Source organism: Myxine glutinosa, chromosome 3, assembly GCF_964187855.1.
Source record: "Myxine glutinosa chromosome 3, kmMyxGlut1.1, whole genome shotgun sequence".
Lineage (NCBI taxonomy): Eukaryota > Metazoa > Chordata > Myxini > Myxiniformes > Myxinidae > Myxine > Myxine glutinosa.
The window spans coordinates 56,878,676-56,890,196 of NC_136263.1; the positions used below are offsets into that span (position 1 = coordinate 56,878,676).

Genomic DNA, 11,521 nt, shown 5'->3' on the forward strand with positions numbered 1-11,521 from the left:
AAATTCTCGGAGATTATAAGAATTGACTTAGAAAGTAACATTTTAACCATCTGCCCTTATCACCTACTGGCATGCTGGTAGCATAATGTAAGTATAAGCAAAAACATACGTATTTCCACAAGATGTAACACTAATAAGAGATTTCTAACGGTTGGAAATTTGTGTTTCAGGAGATACATATTTGTAGCGTATCGTCAGTTTGTCCGCTTGTGTTGGGGTCATCTCGGAAAAGACAATCGTGTGCCATTGCCGTCATGTGTGGTCAACAAAATACGTCATCATTTCCCAGCTGCAGACTACGTGGGATTCAAACATCCACAGCAGAAGAATTAGAGGCTGCAAAGCGGCTCTGGAGCAGAGCGACAGCTTCATCCTTGGCTGGATGACTGACACCAGCACACAGCGCAGGCGGTTGATCAATGTTTGGTGTCTGTCTGTCTTTTGCTGATGTTGTGCACTGTGCAACAACTACCTCCATGATCTCTCTCACGTACTCTGCAATCACAAACATGAGAATAATACTGTGCAAGATAAATGTCTGTTGCAATATAAAGTTCTTCCATGAAATAAGAATTTTAATCAAATGTGTAATCATGCAGTGTTGTTTCTTCAGTGAATAGAGCATACTTTGGAGAATATTATTGAAATTTGTACCATATGTAGGGTCTTTCAAAATCTTCTTCACAGAATACTCTCCCTTCTTCCACTTTGGAAAGTTGATGGCATATCGTGCCTGTCCTGCCGCAGTCCTCTGCTGTTCTCGACCAGCATTCTCGTTAAAATGCATGTCTGCGAGGAGAGTTCTAAAAATCATAACATAAATAATTTGTGACGTGTGTACGTCACACAAGAATCTATAACTTTCTAAATCAATAAATGATAAAATTTAAAAAACCTGCTCAGTTGACCATGGTAGGAGAAGGAATACATCTTGGGTGCAAAGTGATTGAGGAGGCTGTGGAAGGCCTCGAGAGAGGAGGTTTGCTCTTGACCAGACAGCTGTCTCATGTCCCTCAGCAGAGCAGGGCTACGCACAAGTTTCTCCAGCTTCACCATTGCTGGAGTACCTGCAACAAGCATGACATGTGAATATGCAACACTAAATGAAACTTAGTCAATAATCTTATGACAATAACATGAACATTTATCACTCACATGGATGGAACCACTGTTTTCTGGCTTCTCTCCCAACCAGTGGAGCATGTGCACATGAAGGGAAATGAGGGTTATCATGTACATGAATATTGACAAGGTGGTTGAGGATGGATGTCCACTTTGCAGTGATGGTGTCTGTCTGTCTGGCTGTCCTGGGGGGTGTGCAGCTGGCGCACCAGTACAGGTGATTGATGATGCTGGCCATCCACTGCACAATTCCATGGCATTCTTTCTCTTTTGACAGAGATAGCAATTTCTTCTTAACACCTGCAAAAAAAGAGAACGGGAAAAATGCATATTTCCCATAGAAAGAACAAAGTTCGATACAGCTTTATAATGTAAAAGCGTTCACCACCTTTTGCAATGTGCCAAACGTCAAAGAGGTGTTTGACTTCAGGTGCATTTTCCTTCATCCATTTCCTAACCTGGACATGCCTGTCCGTGACCATTGTGTCTATGGACAGGCCTTCTTTGCTCAGAAATGCCATCACTCTTTTCAGCCCCTCCTTCTCCATGTGGCATGAGCTTGGAACTTCATTGCACTGTAAACATAATCGTGTGTTGAGAACATCTAGGTCAACTTAAATTGTCCACAACCAATATTCTATGTACCCACACTAGTTCTATGTGTATGTCGGCATATATCTGCTGATGTTACCTGAACAAGCTCAACATCGATGATGACTTTGGCCACCAGCTCCATGATAGCATAAGAGCCAAACTTCGCCGAGTGTCCTGGCGAGTCACAGCGTCCATCCCCACCAAACATCAAACCTCTGCGCTCTGCTTGCAGGGATGCCACGAGCCACTTTCTGTTCTCCAACCAAACGTGTTTTATGGCAGGAAAAAGCATCATGTTCTGGTGTCGCGAGAAAGTTCTCGATGAAATTCCTGCCACTCTCATATGGTGGAGAACCTTGAGTACCTTGCTTGGTACAGCACCTGACATGAGAATGCCAGCTGACAAAATGATATTGCCAGCAAGTGACTTGCCTATATAAGGCTGACTCTTCCACTCTGTTGTCAGAGAACATACACCACATTGAAAATGCACCAGCAACATGGTGCCGTTTGTGTTATGATCCACCTTGAGACCCGTCTCTCCACACCAGCTGCAGCGCACCAACTTGAAAAGTCAGAGCAAGCTGCTCCAGAAGACTATATACTTTGTGTCGTCGAGGACATTGTTTGTCTCAGGAGTCTGTTGCTCGGAGCTGCAACTGTCGTCAGTCTCGTCAGCAGATGAAGGCAGGTAGTCGTTATCACTCTCATCAAGAGGTGCAGGGCTGTCACAGCCGACATCTCTTCCAGCAGCTGCCACAGCATCATTTTGATGGCCACATGTTACACAGTGGCCTGGCAGTGGCTCAGTCTGTGTGCCAATGTGTGACACATGGCTGAGCACATCAGTTTGAGAACCTGGAAGTCATCTGAATAGACTACGGATTTTTATGTTAAGAAAATAGGCCTTTTATGTTTTGAAAAGTTGAATTTTTTTTTTTTTATGTGAAAAAATCCCGAAATATTTTTTTCCCTCGTTTTATTCATTTTTTATTATTACCAAGATTTTCAGAAATCAGTCAAAAAAAGAACAAAAAATGGTAAGCTTTTTCCTGCACAACATTAAGCACTCTGGGCTAGTAAACAGGTAAAAAATGACATTCAGGTACCTTTATTGCAACCGCATTGTTTGATAAGTAGAGGACTCGAAGAAATCGACAAGACCCTTTTAGGAACGGTTTAAGTCGGTGTTTGAAATCATTATCTTGGTAATGTTCTCCTTGGTGAGGCGGTGTCGGCGGTCGGTGAGGACGTTTCTGTAGACGGAGAAGGACCTTTCCACGTCGACGCTGACGATGGGGCAGTACCTCAAGAGGGGGATGTCGGCAAGCTTGACTCCAGCCGGCACACCAACCTCAGATCCGTGCTGATCTCCATCCAGGATCAAAGCCACTGTCCTCAGCACACCAATGTCGGGATTGCGCTGCAGCACCGCCTTGAACTTGGTGAGCAGGATCTCCTTACGGCAGCCTCGGATCTTTTCGAGCTCCTCCTTGGCCTGATCAAGGAGCTGGAAGGCCTTGGCCAGCTCCATGCCGGCCTCCTCCAGCTGCTTAAGGATCTTTGGGATGAACGACACGTGGGCATTTAAGAAGACCAAACTGAGCTTGATGTCCGCCTTTCCGAACAGGTCCTTGGCACTCCGGATTGCCATCGCGTCGTCATCGTTCAGCTGGTCCACAATGTCCTTAACGGCCTCGAAGTGCTCGGCGTAAAACACCGCGGCGTCGATCCACGTCCCCCACCGAGTCAGAATGGGCTCCGGGGGGGAGAGAAAGATTGGGCTGCTGCTCCTTCCAAAGGACATCACACAACGGGGCTTTGACGAACACCTTCTTCGTCGTGGCAATCAGGTCGTTGACGTCCTTGAACATTTCTCGGACTGTCTCACAGACACGGTTGAGCGCGTGGGCAACGCAAGTCACATGCAGCAAGTCCGGGAAGAGTTCCTTCAGGGCATGGCCGGCCTTGATCATATAGGCCGCGGCGTCGCTGACGAGGACCTTGAGGCACTCCGGCTTGAAATCAGGCCAAAGATGGCGCAGCGTGTCATTGACTGCACGCACGATCTCCCCGGAGTTGGTCTTCTCCAGAAACATGCACTGGACGAGGTGGGGAAGAAAGTACCCCTCCTTGGACAAGCGTCCCGCGATGATGTTGGCCACATATCGACCTGCCGAATCGGTCGTCTCGTCGACGGACAGCCAGATGGGCTGCTGTCTGAGGTCGGCACGGATCCCCGCTAAGGCCTCGTCATAGCACTTGTCGAGGTAGTGCTTTCGAATCCAGCTTTCATCGGGGATCTGGAGAGTGATGTGCTTCTCCAGGAACGACCGGAGGGCAGGGTTTTCCAATTTCGACCATGGGATGCCAGCGGCCAGCATGGCCTGGCACAGCTCCTGAGCCACGACGTCGCACATGTGCCTCTTTCCGCCACCAAAGTCCTCCATGGTGGCTTGCGTGACCGTCTCTTCTTCTTCAAGGCCAAGTTGCTCTTGTGGCGGTCTCCTCGGACATGTTGGGCCAGCTCAGACTTCTGCTTCGCCCGGAAAGTCTTTTCACAAGCTCGACAGAAAGCCGTGTCACTCGACACGTACTTGAAGGTGGCCCCATCGCCGCCAGCGTTGAATTCCTTCAGCCACTTGTCACGAAGAGCAGCACTCATCTTGATAGGAGACTTGTTCACACTTTGTGTACACTCTCTCACTGTAGTACACCGCCTCACTGCTGTACACGCTGGGGACGCAACGCACGCAAGTGGACGCAACATTTTGTTTTTGAGATCGATCACAGTTAAAAATTTCGATCGCAGTTAAAAATTTCGAAAAAGTCCCTAATTTTTTTTAGCGTTGCCAGACATTTTCGACCAAAAAGGGCATTTTATTTTATTTTTCCCGAAAAAGGGCGAAATTTTTTTTTTCTCCGAAAATAGCAAAATAATTCTTTTTTTTTTTTTTTTTTTTTTTTTTTTTTTTTTTTTTTTTTTTTTTGTATACAAGGTCGAGGCTCGTGAAAGAGCGAACATTAATCACCCAGAAAGACAAACCGACACATAAAACATATAACATAGGGAGCGGTAGACAAGATGGGGAGAGAGGGGGAAGGACACAAACACAACATTTGAGAGCAGTGACCGAGAGACATGGAGACATCGAGAGATCTGAGAGAGGGCGAGGGCTTGGGGGGGGGGGCGTGGGAAGGGGGCGGTGGGAGAGGTATAAAACATATGGACACTGCCAGGACTTCCAGGAAAGAAGTTGGAATTTCAAACAAGGTGGATCTGGGGTGAATTAGCGGGGGTAGAAAAGATCAAGGTTTTGGATGGGGGAAGATAAGAGATGGTGGTGAACAGCTGTTTTAAAGACCTGGAGGGAGGAGTGGGATTGAAGGGAGTGAGGGAGTTTGTTCCAGAGGCGGGAGAAAAGAGGAATGAAAGAGTGAAGGTGAGCAGAGAGCCGAGATTTCGGCAGTTTAACCATCAGAGGGTTGCTGGCAGATCTTGTGCGACCTGTAGGAATATTTGGGGGACAGAGCACAGAGAGAGCTGGGGGTGCAAGGCCGGAGAGGAGTCGGTAGAAGACAGAAAGACCACCTACCTGCCTGCGGTGAGTGAGTGAAAGGCCCTCAGAGATAGCTTCATCGCGGGAGATTCCAATAATTCTGAAAGCTTTGGTTTCAACAGCGTGAAGCCGAGCTAGGTGTGAGGCAGGAGCACCGGCCCATAGGGGAGAACAGTATTCCATTGAGCTGCGGATGAAAGCCTTGTATGTGGTGAGGAGCTCAGGTGTGCCGAGGAAGGACTTCGCACGACGGAGGATGCCCAGTCGGCGACTGGCTTTGGAGGCCAGCTTGGAAATGTGGTTTTCCCAAGAAAGATCATGGCAGATAGTGAGACCCAAAATCTTGAGCGACAGAACTTCTTGGAGAGGATTGTTGAGAAAGTAGATGGGAGGGTTGTCCAGTCGATCTTTTCGGAGAGACATAGTAAGAGTGTGAGATTTGTCAGGATTGAAAGACATGTTCCACTTGTTTGACCAGTCTGTGATTTTGTCCAGGTCTTCAGAGAGTGAGGAGGCAGCAGACTGCCGATCTGAGGGAAGAGGAATGGAGCGGCAGAGAGTGGAGTCATCAGCAAAGAGATAGAGAGGATTTTCGAGAGAGTCAGAGAGATCATTGATGAAGACCAGAAAAAGCACGGGGCCCAGAACACTGCCTTGGGGAACTCCAGCCTGAACAGGAAGAGGAGATGAGAGAAACCCATTCAGGGCCACACGTTGACGACGACTAGAGAGGAAGTCCGCCAGCCATGCGTGGAGATTTCCATGGATACCAAAGGAGGAGAGTTTGGTGAGCAGAGCGGGGTGCCAGACCGTGTCGAAGGCACGTGATATGTCGAGGGAGACAGCTCTAATTTCCTGTTTGGCATTGAGGACCTCCATCCATTGTTGAGACAGCAGAAGCAGCATGTCCAGAGTAGAGTGACCTGGTCTGAAACCAAATTGATGATCAGAGATCAAGCCATTGGAGAAGAGGAAAGATTTCATATCCGAAGCAATGATGGATTCCATGACTTTGCTGATAATTGGGAGAAGGCTGATTGGTCTGTAGTTGCTAGGATCTGTTTTTGCACCTTTTTTGTGCAAAGCGGTGATGTTGGCTGATTTCCAAGCAGATGGCAGTTGACCTTGAGCAAAAGAGAGGGTGAAGAGAACAGAGAGAGGGTGAGACAGAGCAGCAGAGCAGGATTTTAGGACCCGTGGGCTGATGCCGTCGGGTCCAGTTGCAGAATCAGAGTCGAGGGTTGACAGAAACTTTTCCACCTTGTCAGGAGGAAAGGACACGGAGTCCAGGAGCAGCAGGGTACGACTGGGTATGGTGGGTACAGAGAGGGATGGGTTTGGGACACAAGATTTAGAGGCAAACACAGAGTTGAGGCATTCAGCTTTTTCACGTGCGGAGTCAGCTGTGTAGCCGTTTGAGGTAAGGGAGGGGATGGAGGGGGAACAAACACCAGAAACGGATTTGACCAGACGCCACCAGGATTTGGAAGAGGGAGACAGATAAGAGAGTTCGGTCTTGAGAACGGAGAGATATTGTTTCCTGGCTCTCCTGAGGGTGGACACACACTTGTTTCGGGCTTTGTGAAAGGAAATGAGATTTCCTTCCGTTGGATTTGCTTTCCAGGAGACGAAGGCAAGTTGTTTCTGGGCAACAGCCTCACCACAAGATTCCGTGTACCATGGACGGGAGGAAGGGTATGACAACTGAAGACGAGATGGGATAAATCTGTGCATGAGAGAGAGCAATTTACTTTGGAAGAATTCCCAGGATGAGTTGATGTCAGAGGTGGTAGAGATGGGAGACCAGTCCAGATGATTGATGGCTGCTTGAAGACCGTGCCAGTTGGCCTGAGTGAAATGCCAGACTCGTCGACGCTGAGCAGGCTCCCTGAGGATGGTCAGAGAGATGTCCACTTTAACAAGGACATGATCAGATGATCCGATCGGAGCAGAAGAAGAGCAGCAGACATTTTCAGGGAAGTTAGTCATAACCAAGTCCAGAAGAGAAGATGTTCCGTTGACTGAGATCCGGGTCGGGAAATTGACAGATTGTGTCAGTCCTAGTGAGTCGCAGAAGTCCTTTGCTGAGGAGCCATGGCTGGTGAGAGAGGTACCCACACCCAGCCAACTGGCATGATGACAGTTGAAATCACCACATATGAGGAAGAGAGAGTTGGGATGAGTAGATAGAAGTTGGTCCATATCATCAGACAGCGAGATGTAGATTGAGTCATCACTGTTTGGTGGACGGTACAACACACATATGAACAAGAGGTGGGAGCGAAGGGGAAGCCGTAGCCAGAGGTATTCCTGGGGGTGAGGTGGAGAGAGTGCAGTGCAGGGCGAGTGAGGAAGAGAGTTTTTGATAAAGATAGCAACCCCGCCTCCAGGACGAGGCTCAGGTCTATCATACCGGAGGAGGGAGTAGCCCGGGAGAGATACTATGGAATCAGAGACATCATAAAGGAGGAAAGTTTCTGTTAAGCAGATCACGTCTGGTTTGACAGAAGCAACCTGTATGGAGAGATCAGTTAAGTTTGAACGAAGGCCCCGGATGTTTGAGGTCCATACCGTTAATGAAGAGGAAGGGGGAGCATCAGATACAGAACAGGGGGGAGGAGGGGCAGGGTAAGATGTGGAAGAGGTGGAAGAGGTAGGGAGAGCTGTTGAAGGTGTGTCAGAGATTTCAGAATAGCTCGGAGAAAGGGAAGGATGGGGCGGACAAAAGGTTTGATGGTGATTGGGTGAGCCACAATGAGGTGTTATTTGAGGAGGGGGAAGAGCGAGGCAGAAGGTTGGGGGAGATGGAGGTGAGAGTTTGAAGGGGGAAGAAGCGGGGAGGACGCTTTGAGGAGGGGCAGTGAGAGGGGGGAAATTGAGAAGCAATGAGGGTGGGGAGATTTGAAGGGGAGGGGTGAGGGGGGAGTTTGGGAGGGAAGGGGCAAGGGGAGGGATTTGAAAGGGATGGGATATGGGGGAGATTTGGAGGGGAGGGGTGAGGCAGGAGTCTAGGAGGGGAGGGGCGAGGGGGCGTCTTGGCGGGGAGGGGTGAGGGGTAGTTTAGGAGGGAGGGGGCAAGGGGGGAGATTTGAAAGGGATGGGTGATGGGGAAGATTTGGAGGGGAGGGGTGATGGGGAAGATTTGGAGGGGAGGGGTTATGGGGAAGATTTGGAGGGGAGGGGTGAGATTGGATTTTTGAAAGTGTACGATTTATGGGAAACGAACATTTATTGCAAAATGAGTTTCTTGTGACCTTCGAGTTAAAAATACGTTTAAGGACGCTGGATGGAGGATGGAGTGCAGGCGAGTTTAGGGAATGTAGAAAAAAGGCACTATAGGAGATGGATATTTTTTTTGGGATGAATTGATTTGGTGAGCAAGTCGAAAGCAGCCTTTTAAAGAAGAAGAAGAAAAAGGTGTTATAAAATATGGCGGAATACATAACTTGAGGGGAAAGTGTAAACATTGAAGGTTAATGAGTGAAAACTATCTGGGGAAATGGGGGAGAAACACGTGGTCGAAGAACAAACGAACGAATAAGAATGAATAAACGAATGAGAACAGAGAAGGAAAATGTTTTTTTTTTTTTTTTTTTTTTTTTTTTGAGTTGAGATTTACACAAGGAAGTAGGCTATGGGTGAAAAGACTGGGAATACAGAGAACGAAAGTTATTGGATCACAAAAGACGGACCGCTGAGAGAAAAACAAAGCCTCAAGGTTGTACAGTGCACACTGTACAAGGCCTCAAGACACGACACGGCAAACAGACGATCAATTTATGAAAGATAAACACCGAGAAACAACCAAAGTTGCACACAATAACTTCACACACCGAAAGATAAATACAGTTTCGACAAAATACAATTGTGAACAGACTTAACTTCGAAAAACGTGGAGACCGTGTGGAGCTTCGAAAATCCCTGCCGCCGTCTCCAAGATCTCGCGAGATCTCGCGAGATTTTTGCACGCAAAAAAGCCGTTTTATGTGAAAAAATATTTTTTATTTTTTCACATAAAAATCCGATGTGCAGTCATCAGCAAACATTAAACATCAAAACAATTAACAAGTGAAAAGTAATAGAATCATAAAAAGCATATTAATAATAATACAGCAAGTAATACCTTTGTGTTTAAGAGTGCCGAGCTTGGTTTGTGACACCTGAACACGCACGTGTCGTCTGGTGCAAGGCTGAAGAGATGTCTCTGTTGACTGAACCTGGAAATAAACCATACATATTTCTCATTAGTTATGCGATTACTTCGCTAAAAAATTGCAAAAACAAGAATTATGCTGTGGCTATTATTTGTAACAAAGTGACGAACCTCACTGGACACAGCCTCACAATCAGCAGGTGCCTGGCTCTGATCACATGTAGAAGTTGTAGCAGCAGGTTGTGCTACTTTGAGAAGTGATGAAACTTCCTGTGAATAAATAAATAATATGTATCACAAACCACAATTTCACCTGCATGTAGTGATAGAAATTTCAAATATAGGTCACCAAATGTCAAATGTAAACAAACAGAAGCCACACAACTCACCCTTTTCGTTGCTAGTTTTTCTGCAGCTTTCGATTTGCGTGTATTTTTATCTGGTTTCTCTGCCGAACTAACGAAAATAGACGGTACAGCTGAGGGAATGAGCACCCGTTTATGTTGTACAGCAAATCCCAAACTTGCTTTAAGTTGTGGGATTTTATTGAAACTAGCGCTCAGAATGTTCGCTGCATAACACCAACGATGAAGTTGGCATCCACTTCGGCCGTGTTCTCTGAACTTGTTTCGTCCAAATATCTCTCAGCTTAACATCCTTCGGGAATTTGAAAACGGAGACAGTTTCACTTGGACAATTAGAACAACCAGCAGCCACACAACGACTGGGCATGATTCCAACTGATCGTAACGAAAACAAAGCGATGTTCTGATCGTCACGAAGCCAACAAGGCTTTAAGAACGAAAAACTGGGTTACTTCGCAAACGTAATTTCCGGTTTGCGGTTTTGACAAAACTGATTTTGCTTGTTCGGCGATATTTTGACAAATTCTAATAAAACCGCGAAGATATTTGTGAAATGAACTCAATAGAAGTGTTTAAGATATGTTTATGTTTCGAAATCTGTAAAGTTGTTTTGGTCGTTTCCGTTCTCCTTTAACCTTTATTTCATTACAGGTACCTTTCCTCCAAGTCTTCCATCACCATGTTTGCTGCCACAACAGATACCGGAGAGCCCATGGCGGTACCAAACACCTGTTTATAATATATCCCGTTAAAAAGGAAATAAGTGGAGGACAGGCAGGCACTGAGCAGATGACACACATTTGAGTCATTTAACATGCTGCCCACCTGTTTCCAGCAATCGTCCTTTAATACACGCAGACCACCCACCTCCACGGACAAAGCTATGGGCACGTGAGTAAATCAGGACACCACATTGAAGGACACCATGGATTTGTGCGGTTTGATGGTTACATGCTTCACTGTCTGAACAAAATCCGAGCTGTTGCGTAAAGTTCGCTTCGTTTTTCCCACCAAATGCTTCAGGATGTTGGAAAGAAACTTAGACAAAGCATATGATGGTCCATTGATGCATGAGATAATGAGATGTAGAGGAACCCCTTCCTTGTGTACTTTCAGCAGCCCGCATGCCCTGGGGGCAACTCCACTGCTACTGTACAATATTGTTTGTAATGTGTCGCCGATAGTCGACCTGTTCTTTTCATTTCAGCGAGCAGCGAGTTCAACCCACATTCCTCCTTTTTTGTTGGATCCGAGGGAAGCTGCTCATAGGTCGATGTGCCTGCTCGCCTCTGAGCTGGGCAGCCTTGGGTTTGAATATAAAATGAGTGAAGTTCCGAAATACGTCGTCCAATTTGCATGTGACGTTTTATTTGAGCGACCAAATTAAAAACTATTGTTGTTTTGCGAGCCGTGATTGTGGTTTTGGGGTGGTCATTCGGATGTAGGACTCGGTATCGTGCTATTGGTCTCGCGAGATCTCGGAGACGGTGGGAGGGATTTTCGAAGCTCCACACGGTCTCCACGTTTTTCGAAGTTAAGTCTGTTCACAATTGTATTTTGTCGAAACTGTATTTATCTTTCGGTGTGTGAAGTTATTGTGTGCAACTTTGGTTGTTTCTCGGTGTTTATCTTTCATAAATTGATCGTCTGTTTGCCGTGTCGCGAGCAAGGCCTTTGCCGCGTCGCGAACGATTTGAAATCGAAGTTAAGTGATTGTTCCCATTTGT

The 11,521-nt window shown here is 46.8% G+C and overlaps 2 long non-coding RNA genes across 2 annotated transcripts; both read right to left on the reverse strand.

The window, feature by feature from the left end:
* Positions 1 to 710: 710 nt before the first annotated feature.
* LOC137423466 (uncharacterized) lies at positions 711 to 1,268 on the reverse strand. The gene is made up of 3 exons (XR_010983717.2): positions 1,156 to 1,268; positions 896 to 1,067; positions 711 to 772 (listed from the first exon to the last, which is right to left on the reverse strand). It is a non-coding gene; the product is annotated as an uncharacterized LOC137423466 (long non-coding RNA).
* A 1,174-nt stretch (positions 1,269 to 2,442) lies between these two features.
* LOC144891309 (uncharacterized) lies at positions 2,443 to 9,857 on the reverse strand. The gene is made up of 4 exons (XR_013622832.1): positions 9,819 to 9,857; positions 9,601 to 9,699; positions 9,400 to 9,493; positions 2,443 to 2,574 (listed from the first exon to the last, which is right to left on the reverse strand). It is a non-coding gene; the product is annotated as an uncharacterized LOC144891309 (long non-coding RNA).
* Between the last annotated feature and the right edge of the window lie 1,664 nt (positions 9,858 to 11,521).